Raw genomic sequence first — 12,951 nt, 5'->3', positions numbered from 1 at the left:
TAAAATGTAATTAGCCATCAACTAAACAATAAGTTAATAATTATTCTTTTTTTTATGAACATAATAACTAGGAAATTATTATTTTTATTTGCATATTATATTTTCTTATATTATTGGCACCATTAAGCTTTATGCTTAGCGCGTCGCTTTTGCAACGTGTAGGTACTAAAGATTTGGACAGAGGGCCCAGTAGATCACAGATTGGGTAAGGCCATTCATAGTTCTGCATAGTATCCGTGTCACCTCACAGACTACAGTGTATTGGTAGGACACTAAGTCCCATTTTGTATTTTGTGATTTTTGTAAGTTTTGTAATTAAACTCTTATTTTATCATGTATATTTGAAACCTATGTAATATAATTTGGTATTAATGTAAATATTTGTAACTTTGTGATTATAAATACCATGTGAGAATTTATTTATGATTTGAGCATGATGATGATGTGAAATGAATGAATAACAAATGGAGGAATTATTAAGAAATTGTTATAAATTGAGGTGATACAAATGGAGTTGAGAATGATTGGAAATTATTGAAAGTGTTTTTCACAGGTTTCGAAGAACTGTTTTATCCATTTTTAGCCGGTACTCTGCTGGATTTTCTATAAAATTTTCGGAATCTCAAATAAATTATAATTTCAATAAATGACTTAAATGAATTATATTTCATAAATTGTACTTCATAACTATAAAAAAAAATAAATTAGGAAGAATAAAAAATGATTGAGTTAAAATAGGGTGTTCCGGTACACTGCGTGGTATATCTTGCTCAACTACATTGCAGACGGGTAAGGGGTGTCACACTAGCCATCCGCATTAGGCATGTTGAGGCTCCAGAAACTCTCGGCAAGTTTAAGTCCCAAAAATTGAGGCTCTACCACCTAGAGCTAAATACTACTAAAATAGCATGGCCCGTGGGGACTTCTATTCAGTGACTCTTAAATATGCATGCCCTGCAACATGAGGCCTGTAATAGGGTCTAAAAATTTTAGTTAGTGTGTTCCATTAAGCTGATTTCCTTCACTTTTTTTCACAACTTTAAGCTTCCAAATCATCTTGAACTATTTCCATACGTACCTTTTTATCTTTAAATCATCTTAAAACCTATTAAAAGCATCAAAATTCTAAAAAATCAAATATAAAATAATTAAAATTAACAAATTAATTAAAATAAAGATTAAAAGTATAAAATTACTAAATTAAAAGGTAAAATAAATGTAAAACTATTCTAAAATACCTGTAAAAAATGAGTGTATCAAAGATATAAGTGACTATATTTAAAAGTTTAAGAAGTTAAGAGACCCATTTAATTTGATACTTAAGTGACTTTTGACATATTCTTCAAATGTTTAAAAAGGCTTTTTACCCTTACTAAATTGATGATCACTTAGACTGGCTATATGAAGGGCGAAACGAGTACGCCTAAATTCAAATAGAGATGCAACAAATACAATATATGCACAACATAAAATATTTTGTTTAATTTTATATAATATAATTATTTCAATACTATACCAAAATTTTTAACAATATCATTCGTCCTAATGTCTTAATTTTAAATATTTTATAATCTATCTATAATCTACAAAATATATACATATAAAAGGACAAATGGGGAGCAAACTTCCAAACGGATATCCGTAATTTCTTATATTTTTTACAATTACATTATTTTTTATTATTTAAATTAATTTTAAAATTTATATAAATTTAAAATTCATATAAATTTAAAATTCTTACTCTAACTTGTATTTTTTTAGAATAGTCTAATTAATTCTTAACTTCTAATTAATTAATTTTTTTACTACAATTCAAAATTAAATTTTATAGAAAACAATTAATTAAAATCTAAAATTCACTTTTTTTATTTAAATCCTAACTTTGCTGAAGAGAATAACAATTTTTACAAAAATAATTAACTGAAAAATAAAAAAAGGTTCATAATTTTTCTGTTTTGAAAAAAAAAATTGTATAATATCCAATTGTTTTAACTTTATTTTTTATTGCCTTTTTTGCTTCCAGGCCTATTTCTTAGTTATCCAGTAAAAATTTAATTCTTCACAATAATAAATGAAAATTATAAATGATAAAAATATATGTTAAATAAAATAATATTTGACCCTATTTATTAATTATATATTTATGATTTAATTTTCTATTACTGTATTATTTCTTTAATTAATCTGAAATAATATATTACAATTTATATATCTATTTTTTTTCAAGCAGTTTATATATATATATGGAAGAAATTTTTATATATTCTTAATTATATGTAATTCAATTGAACAACACTACAACTAAAGGAGATTATTGTCTTTCTAACACTTTAAATTAGATGTTGAGTAACTTAAAAAAATAATAATGAGTAGTATATTAAGATTATAATCTTAATAAAATTGTGATTTATAAATATATTTTGATTAGGAAAAAAAAATCTCGCTCCTCTTAATTTATATACCTATTTTTATTTTTGAAGCATTATATATATATATATATATATATATATATATATGTGTGTGTGTGTGTGTGTGTGTGTGTGTGTGTGTGTGTGTGTAACTTAAAAAAATAATAATGAGTAGTATATTAAGATTATAATCTTAATAAAATTGTGATTTATAAATATATTTTGATTAGGAAAAAAAAAATCTCGGTCCTCTTAATTTATATACCTATTTTTATTTTTGAAGCATTATATATATACATATATATACATATATACATATATATGTGTGTGTATGTATATAAGTATGTTTGTAAATTAATATTAAAATATAAGTTCATAATATTTTGTATTTTAAATTTAAGATTAAATTAATAAAAATAAAAATAAAAATAAAAATAAAATTCAAGTGAACAATTTTATAACTAAAGGAGATTATTGCCTTTCTATAATTTTGACTTAGATGTTGAGTAATTTAAAAAAAATTAATATTGAGTAATAATAAGATTAGAATAATAAAATTATGATTTATAAATATATTTTGACTAGAAAAAAAAAGACTACCTCCTTTTTCGTTTGTAAATTTTTAAAAAATAGATGGTTAATTTTTATATAGATTCTATTTCAAATTAAATAATTATTATACTTAATTTATTGAATAATTATTCATATAAACCTTATTTAAAAATCTTTCAAAAAATTATATTCAAATTTAAATTTAATAAATATTCTTTGATGTTAATCTTTTCATTTGATATTTGATTTTAATCTTATTTTAATTTAAATTTAATTAATGCACAAAGTGTTTTTTTAAATAAAATTTTTACTATTATTTTTTCAATATTTTCCTTAGCCATTAAGGTAAAAAAAAATATTAAGGTTGATCAATTATTCTATTATATAAGTTATAATTATTATAAACAATAATATAATATTATAAAATAATTTTCAGGATGCAGATTAAATTATTTTCATGTCATATTTATCCTTTCCAAAAAAAAATGTTATCTCAGGTTTCATTATTGTTAAGACCTATAATTTATTATTGATTTATAAATTTTTAACATTTACTAAAATAAATATTTCATTTTTACCATAATTTTTTATAATTTAAAATATATTAGACACCATCGATTATTGGTATAGAATTACAATTACTATATATCTAAATTGAGCAATAATAATAATAAAAATTTTAATTTTAAACTATAATAAAATATTTTGATTACACTATAATTATTTTTATTCTTCATGTATCGACACATCTTTGAATTTCAAATTTTATCTTTTTTTAATTATTATAATAATATTTTCATATACATTAATTAATTATTTCCATAATTAAAAAAATATTTTTTAATATTTGATTGTTAGATTAGATGAGTGTCTCAAACAAGAGAGTCCATGAATTAAGTGTATGATTTAAATGTATAATATTTTATAAATTGCTAAGTAGTCATAAATTGATGAAAAGAATGAATCAAATAGTTATATTATGTGAATATTTATTTTCTACACTTAAATATTTATGTGCTAATAAATCATAATAGTTGAAACATTTTTCTTTTTTTCTTTTTTTTTACTATTTAATATAATTTTAATTCTTTATTAGTAATCGAATCGAGAATTCTATTCTATCAAATCTTACCCAATACCAAATAAAAGAGTCAAACGTAAAATCAATTTTATAAATTTAATTTTTAATATTTTTAAGAAATATTATATTATTTTAACATAATCAATTATACATTTAAATGTAATTAAACATGTAATATATAATGCATTTATGAATATACACTTTAAAATTATATTTTTTTTAATTAATACTTGTACATCACATGTGCTTGAAAGACTACTATATATAAAAATACAATTGAAGAGGTAAACTAAAACTAAAAAAAAAAAAAACTATATTACTATTTTAATTTTACATTATTTATAACAAATACTAATTAATATAAATTAAATATTAAATAGTGAAATCCTAATGAAATTATATTTTATGTGTATTCAAGATATTTTTTAAATTTTAAAGTTTTCTTGCCAATTAAATATTGTAGAACAACTAAAATACCTTTAGAAATTTATATTACTTATAAAGTATATTAATTAATATTAAATACTAAAAAAATTAGATTTCTAATTTCACTTAACGTTTAACATTTTAGAGATTTTTCTGATTCATAGATATTATTTAACAAATTAAAGTGGTTTTTTTTTTCTTCTCTTCCTCCTTATCGTGACTCTCAATTCTATCTCAATTTTTTAAAGAAAATTTATTATTTAACCTCTATATTTTAACAAATTTAATTATTTGATCATTATATTTTGAAGAATATATTATTTAGTCCTTTTATTTTGCTTCCATTAAATTATTTAGTCATTCCATTATTTTTTTCGTTTATCAATGCTAGTCAAACTACTATTTAGTCATTACATTTTAGTGAAATAAATTAGTTAGTCTCTAATTTAAAAAAAAAAAAAGTTAGTCCTTATAATTTAATTCTGCCAACTATTTAATCCCATAATTAATTTTTAAACATAAACTACCCTAATTCTCTCTCTCTCTCTCTTATTTCTCTCTTCTCATGTTTCTTCTCTTTTGTCCATACCATCCCCTTATTCTCTCTCAATTTTATATCTTTTGGTAAAAAATGATAAGTTGTCTGTTTAAAAATATTAATAAGTTCCCCTAGAGCTCTAAGTAGACGAAGAAAATTGTTTTCCAGTAGAAAAACACAAAAATGATAAGCAAGGAATTGAATGAAAATACTTTGAATAATTTAAAAAATGTAAATTTAGATATACTCTCCACATAGCAATTTTTATTTTTATCCAAGAATATATTTTTCAATATATTGTGTTTTTTTAATTACAATGAATAACTAATTAGTTTCATTAAAATAGAGGGGCTAAATAATAATATTTTTCAAAATATAGAAAATAACTAATTAGTTATCTTAAAATAGAGACTCAATGGTAGTTTATTGACATTGATTAATAGAAAATTTGATGGAGAAACTAAAAAATTTAATAGAAGCAAAATATAAAGACTAAATACTGTATTTTTTAAAATATATAAACTAAATAATTAATTTTGCTAAAATATAGGGACTAAACAGTAATTTTTTCATTCTCTAATAATAACAAAATTCTTATTTGAGTGTTGTGTTGGAGTCCTTATTTGTATTGTTTTTCAGTTCAACAGACTCCTTGTGAGGCTTGTGAGGCTCATAATGGTGAAATTCATTTAGTTTTACGATAAGTTCATCTTCTTCGAAAATGCAGTGGATAAACACAATTCATAATGTCAATTCCATCTTCTCATATTTATATAATTACTTTCAAAGTTTAATTTAGTTGGTAAGCGGCAGATTTGCTTCTTATCTTATTAATTATGGTTTAAATTATGAAATCAAATCGTAAATTTATAAAGTCATGTTTAATACGAGCTAATCAAAATTGTTATGTAATTATGATTTTAATGAATATTTAATTATACTGTTTGATAACATAAAAAAATTATTTTAATGTATAATTACATAAAATAATCAATTATAGTTAAAGTAACATAATAATCATTACATATAAAATGGATGTAATTATAATTACTTATTTTAATTTTTTATTTATTGTCAATGCTATTATCGCTACTTTTACCCTGTCATCATTACCACCATCACCACAATTATTACCACTATATTGTATTATCACTATTTGACCATTGTTATTACCATTTAGCCATTGTCATCTCTATTAGCATCTAACCACTATCACCACCACTAACTCACCTTGCCGCCACCGCCACTACCATCTATCGTTGTCGTCATCACTATCACTATTTAGTCACCATTATCACTCAATTACTAATCAGTGCAACCATTACCATTTATTATTAATATTATTAAATAAATTAAATATTAAAAATAAAAATTAACATTACATTACACTACTTATATTTTTATTTTACAATCAAATATAAGAATGTAATGACAATTACGTTACATTATATTACGACTTTAATTAAATTACATAATTAATTACACTATATTATATTACACTCTACTAAACATAATCTAAATTTTTTTTAATTTTGATATAATGATTATCTTTAATTAAATAAAATAAATAAATTTAACGAGACACGTGAAAGGCCGATCCATGATATATCATCTTACTAAATATAAAAAGGGGAAATTTGTAATTAGGTCTTTGTTTTTGCTTAATATTACACTTTAATATCTAAATTTTGAAAAATTAATTATTTAGTCCCTCAATTTTGCACTATATCATAATTTAGTTCTTATAATTTTAATATATAGAATAATTATCCTTCTGAAAATGGATGAAATAATTGTAAATATTAAAATTACAAGGAATAAATTATTTTGTATATTAAAATTACAATGACTAAATAATTTATTTTTCAAAATCCAGGGATCAAAGTGTAATATAACGCAAAATTCAAGAACAAAATAATTAATGTTTCAAAATTTAGGGACTAAAATGTAATATAAAGTAAAACTAAGGGATCAAATTATAAATTCCCCTAAAAAAATTCATCAATACCTTTTATTAAAAATTAATGGATGATTGAAATTTATTTAAAAAATCAACATATATATGACATATAATGTTTATCAATCCTCTGTTATTATGTGTTGATGGAGCATTGCTTTTCTTTCTCTCGAGGGAAATATATATATATATATATATATAGATATATGCAGTGGCTCTTGTGGCGTGCTTTGGTTCTGTGGTGATTGGGTTTTTGATTTTACAAATTGATTTGGTAGCTTTTTGTCCATTCTCGCTTTGTTCTCATGAGCAAAGTCGTGTTGTTAAGGTCCAATGTGCTAATATATAATGAAGATATCATAATCATAGAAGCAGTGGGTGTCCCTTTTCTTCTTCTGATTTCTTTTTTGCCCTATTTTATACCACTCTTCTGTTTTGTTGGGCCTGTCTTTTGTACTGGTCAGGTGATTTTTGAGCCTTTTCTCAGCGCTGTGCACCTGTCCTTTTCAATTTTCTTTATTAATAATATTTCTGCTAATAAAAAAAAATGTATTTAACGCTATTAGCTTATTTCTTAGTGCCTTTTAAAAGTGAATTTAATATGATGCATAAAAATTGAGCTTATTTAATCACTTTTATTTTATAAGAACACTTTAATTTTCATATTTTATAAAAAATAAGGAAAAAAAAAAAAGAGTTCACCTATAAATAATGAAAAGGAATTCATAATTTAATTCTTGAGTTTTACCTTATAATATATTTTAGTTCTTATATTTTAGAAAATTAATTATTTAGTCTCTGAATTTTATATTATATTATATTTTAGTCTTTAAATTTTGAGAAATAGATTATTTAGTCTTTTAATTTAGATATATAGAACAATTTAGTCCTTATAATTTTAATATTTATAACAATTTCATCAATTGATAAAATGATTAAATTGTTCTATATATTAAAATTATAAGAATTAAAGTGCAATATAGTGCAAACTTTAGGGACTAAATAATTTAATTTTCAAAATTAGGGTTAAAGTGTAATATAAGGAAAAATTTAGGAACCGAATTGTAATTTTCCTAATAAACACAATTGTCTAGTTAAAAAATAAAAAATTATTAATATCTTATATAATTAAAAAATAAATTGTTATAAAATAGGTTTCAAAACTTATTTTACTTTAAACATTTTTTACTATGTGTTATTGATTTATTTTACAATAATATGATTATTTTTTATTGTATCGTAAATAAATATTTTTTAAATAATTATTAAATTTTAGCTATATAAAAGTTGTATAATTTTGGTTATAAATAGTTATTGTCTTATGGTCAATTGGATAAAAATGCTAAATGTTTATGTGAATTTATATTTATATCCATAACTTTTAATTTTGGCTGAAATAGTCACACTTTTGAGATTTGTTACGATTGTATTCAATGGAGTGAAATTGAATTTAAAAAGCTAATGGTAAATTACAATATAGTACCAAAAGTTTTATTAATAAATAAAAGTTCTGGATATAATCGCGATTTAATATAAAAGCTTTATATTTAGTCCATTGATTAAACTTATATTTAAAAGTAAAATTTTGTTTTATATTTATTTTTAATTGAAACTTTATAAAAAAAATATTTTTATTAATTTCAATTAATTTAATTATCTTTTAAATCAAGTCAAATAAATCTATATATTCGAATATAAAATATAAATTCAAATTTAAATATTTTTATAAGCGATACACTTGCATTATATAGATATTTTTAGGCACAATTGTACTATATTTCATGGCATTTAAGTAGATAATTGCATGCATATTTGTTAGTTTTGCTAGTTTTTGTTGATTTAGTTAATCTTCTCTAAATTTCATATTTTTTGCATTTTTTTAGTTGTTCTAAAGGAAATGGAAGGCATTTGAGTGAACTAGCAAAGCTTGGGAGGACTTAAAAGCAAGGCAAGTTGCTGATACACTTTACACGGGTCGTGTAATCACAGCTAAGGACCTATGTAACCTTCTGCCCAGTAAGAATTAAAGGAGTCACATAAAAGTCTTAGTACATGGGTCGTGTAAAGGACTCCGTGTACCATCCAAGGACCCGTGTAACCTTCTGCTCATCAAGGCTTAAAGCGGCAAAAGGAATGGAGATAGTACACGGGTCGTGTACTATGACCCATGTAAACTCTAGTTCCCAGTGTAACATTCTGTCTTTCATATGAAGAAAAGCCAAAATCACTCCAGAGACTTACATGACCCAGGCTGTGTAGTGACACATGAGCCATGTACTATGTGTTAGCCAGCTTCCTTAATCGACTGTAGCTCCTATTTTGGCATGCCATTCAGACTTTTACTGCCCTTTGAACTCTAAAACTTAACCCTAAGACATCTAATATAAAAATCAACAGGAAGAAAGCATGAAAAGGAGTTGGGGGGGGGGGGGGGGAAGAAAATAAAAAGAATAAAAAAGAGAGAAAAGGAAGATCTTTGAGAGAAAACTTCCTGAAAACCCTAGTTCCTAAGCCGTCTTGAAGAGGGATTGCATCAATGCCAAGGAAGAGATCTCTCTGTTAAAGTTATATAAGTCCATAGCTGCATAATCTTTATCTCAGTTCTTTTGTTCTAATTCTTCAGACTAGTCTTATGTTCTTTTATTTTCATTACATTATGTTGTTAAACTCACCATGAGTGAATAGTTCCTTTAATTCTAAAATTTGGAAAGTAGCATTCTTAACTTCTGTTATGGATATACATTGAGTTTTATTTAATGGAATTGAGTTTTGAGCTTTGATTCAATCTCTTGTGTTTTTAATGTATGTTATGTGTTGGTACCCACTTAGTTATGATCTAAGATATTAATTAAAAAACTGAAAGGTGAAGAATAGTATCAGAAAATCAGAATTTTGAACCTAGGAAATTTGACTTAGAAATAGGCTGATGACCATTGTGAAATTCCATAATTAATCATAGATCTTAAGGGATTTTGATTAGGACTGATCAACATGAAAGTAGGGCTCGGACTAATTGAAATACACCTTAGGCACCTTGAGAGAGAATCTAAGATACTTTAGGATTAATTTCCATCAAAGTGACAACACTCATTCCATTGATAAAGTAAGATTAAAACCATAACAAGGTTAAGGTATGAAATCTTAATTCTAGAATTATTTATCCAAATAGAATCCTCCTTAAGTTCTCAGATTTACTTTCTTTTGTTTTCAGTAGTTATTCAGCACTAGCCTAAATTTTATTACCTTATAACTTTTGAAAGTTTAGACAGTCAAAATTGCCATGTAGTTTAGTACTTATGCCAATAATTCCTTGTGAAAACGATACTCTACTCATCACTTTATTACTTATTAGCGATCCGTGCACTTACAGGGTTGTAAAGCCAGCAAACAAGTTTTTGGCGCCATTGCCAGGGAATTTAGTAATACTAAATGATAGGCAATTTAGCTAATTCAAACATTTACTTCTTTTGTTATTTTAGATTGATTTATATATTTTTTTTAATTTCTTTTTCAGGTGCTAAATTTAGTATATGACCAGAACAACCAAACCTAAAGAAGAATTGCTTGAATCGGATCCTGAAATAGACAAGAATCTCAGAACCATCAAGAGAGAAAGGAGAAACCAAAAGCCAGAACCTGAACCTAAAATTCTTAAAGCTCTAGTCATGGCAAATAACAATAATAACAGACCAAGATCCCTGAGGGACTATGGAGCCCCTATTCTTCAAAGATTCCAATCCAGCATTACCAAGCCTATAGTCGAGGCCAATAATTTTGAACTTAAACAACATGGATCTAAATGATTCAGCAAACCCAATTTGGAGGCCTACCTATGGAAGATCCACATTATCACCTATAGTGCTTTCTTACTTGTGACACTTTTAAAATAAATGGGGTTTCTGATCAAGCTATTAGAGTCTGAGCATTCCCATTCTCACTTAGAGATAAGACGAGGAAGTAGCTACTTTCTCAACCAATTGGAATATTCACCACCCGGGAAGATTTTTCACAAGCTTTCCTAGCAAGGTATTTCCCACCTGGAAAAACTGCAAAATTGAGGCTAGAACTGAACACCTTCAGACAAAAGGAAGGAGAGTCACTCTATGATGCATGGGAGATATACAAAGACGTTCAAAGAGAATGCCTACATCATGGCATAGAAGATTGGCTCCTTGTCTAAAATTTCTATAATGGATTATTATCATCCACAAGAAGCTCAGTTAATTTAGCAGGAGGAGGAGAGCTTATGGAGAAAACAATAACTGAAGCTTTTGAACTACTAGAAAGGGTTGCATATCATAATTTTGAGTGGTCAAATAAGAGGAGAGATGTAAGGAGGATGGCAGGGTTCCTTGAATTGGATGCTTTCAGCGTGATTCATGTCCAGTTTGACTAGCTCACAAAAAGACTTGATATGATGCATGCCAATGTAGTGGAATCAAGCAATCAACACTGTGAAAGCTATGGGGGAGGTCATGTAACTTCAGAATGTAGTCTTTACAGTGAGCCTTCCATAGAGTAGCTGAACTATGTGAACAATGGAGGGAACTTCAACCAAAGACAGGTCAATAACCCTTATTCTAATACTTACATCCCTGGATGGAGAAACCACCCCAATTTCTCATGGTCCAACTCGTAGAATTTGCAAAATCAGCCCATAAATAAATAGCAGGGATTAGGCCACCACCACCAAGTTTCCAAAATAGAGGTCAAAATTTAATGCAGCAACCACCACCACCTCCTCAACCTCAACAACTAGAATCCAAGTTGATAATGGAATCCATGATGGAGGGCCTTTTGGCAACATAACAATAGTAGAATGAGATTGTAACGATCGGGCTGCAACCACTAGAGGAATTGTCCGCTTTGACCGTAAGCCTCACGGTTTTATCTCATAGGTGGAATGGAGAACTTCCCAGGAGGTCACCCATCTTAGGATTTCTCTTAAGCGAGCACGCTTAACCCTGGAGTTCTTCCAACTCTCTAGGCCATTCCACCAAAAGGCGCCTCTAGTGATTAATTCCTCCATTTTCTATATCATTACTTTTTGAACCCAAGATCATCTCCGTGCTTTGCCGATGTGAGATTTGCCTAAGGGACCTTTCTCCCCCCCTTTTGGGACTCAGGGTCCTCGCTGAGGTTTGCCCCACCATCACCCAAGAGGACACGCGAGCGGCTCTGATACCAATTGTAACAATCGAGCTACAACCACTAGAGGAATTGTCCGCTTTGGCTGTAAGCCTCACGGTTTTGTCCCATAGGTGGAATGAAGAACTTCCCAGGAGGTCAACCATCCTAGGATTTCTTTTAAGCAAGCACGCTTAACCCTGGAGTTCTTCCAACTCTCCAGGCCATTCCACCAAAAGGCGCCTCTAGTGATTAGTTCCCCCATTTTCTATATAATTACTTTTTGAATCCAAGACCATCTCCGTGCTTTGCCGATGTGGGACTTGCCTAAGGGACCTCTAAATGTGATACCCCTTACTCGTCTACAGTGTAGCTGAGCAAGATATGTCACATAGTGTGTCGGAGCACCAATTCATATATCTATTATAATTTACCCTTTTTAATTCATTTATTCACAATTTTTTATTAATCTGAATTTTTCACAAATTTTATAGAAAATTCGGCAAAGTGCCAGCTGTAAACTAGAAAAACAGTTCTTCTGAATCTATTAAAAACACTTCCAATATAATCATAATTTCAATCTCAGTCAACCACCAATATCTTTCCACAATTTCTCAAATGACATCATTATTTCAAACATTCAATTAGTTCATATCATACTCAACTCCATAAGAAATACTCAAATTATTAGTGAACATGGTTCATAAATAATTACATCAAAGCATAATTACATGAGTTTAAAATATACATAACAAAAGTTTAAAAATACAAAAGACCAAAAGTAGCCTAACGTCCTACCAATGCACTGCAAATGTGAGGTGACTCTGGACTTTGTGTGCAGATCTGAAAGCTCACCTAGTAT

The sequence above is a fragment of the Hevea brasiliensis genome, chromosome 10 (assembly GCF_030052815.1).
Source record: "Hevea brasiliensis isolate MT/VB/25A 57/8 chromosome 10, ASM3005281v1, whole genome shotgun sequence".
In the NCBI taxonomy this organism is placed as follows: Eukaryota; Viridiplantae; Streptophyta; class Magnoliopsida; order Malpighiales; family Euphorbiaceae; genus Hevea; species Hevea brasiliensis.
Note: the sequence above shows the minus strand (reverse complement) of the source record.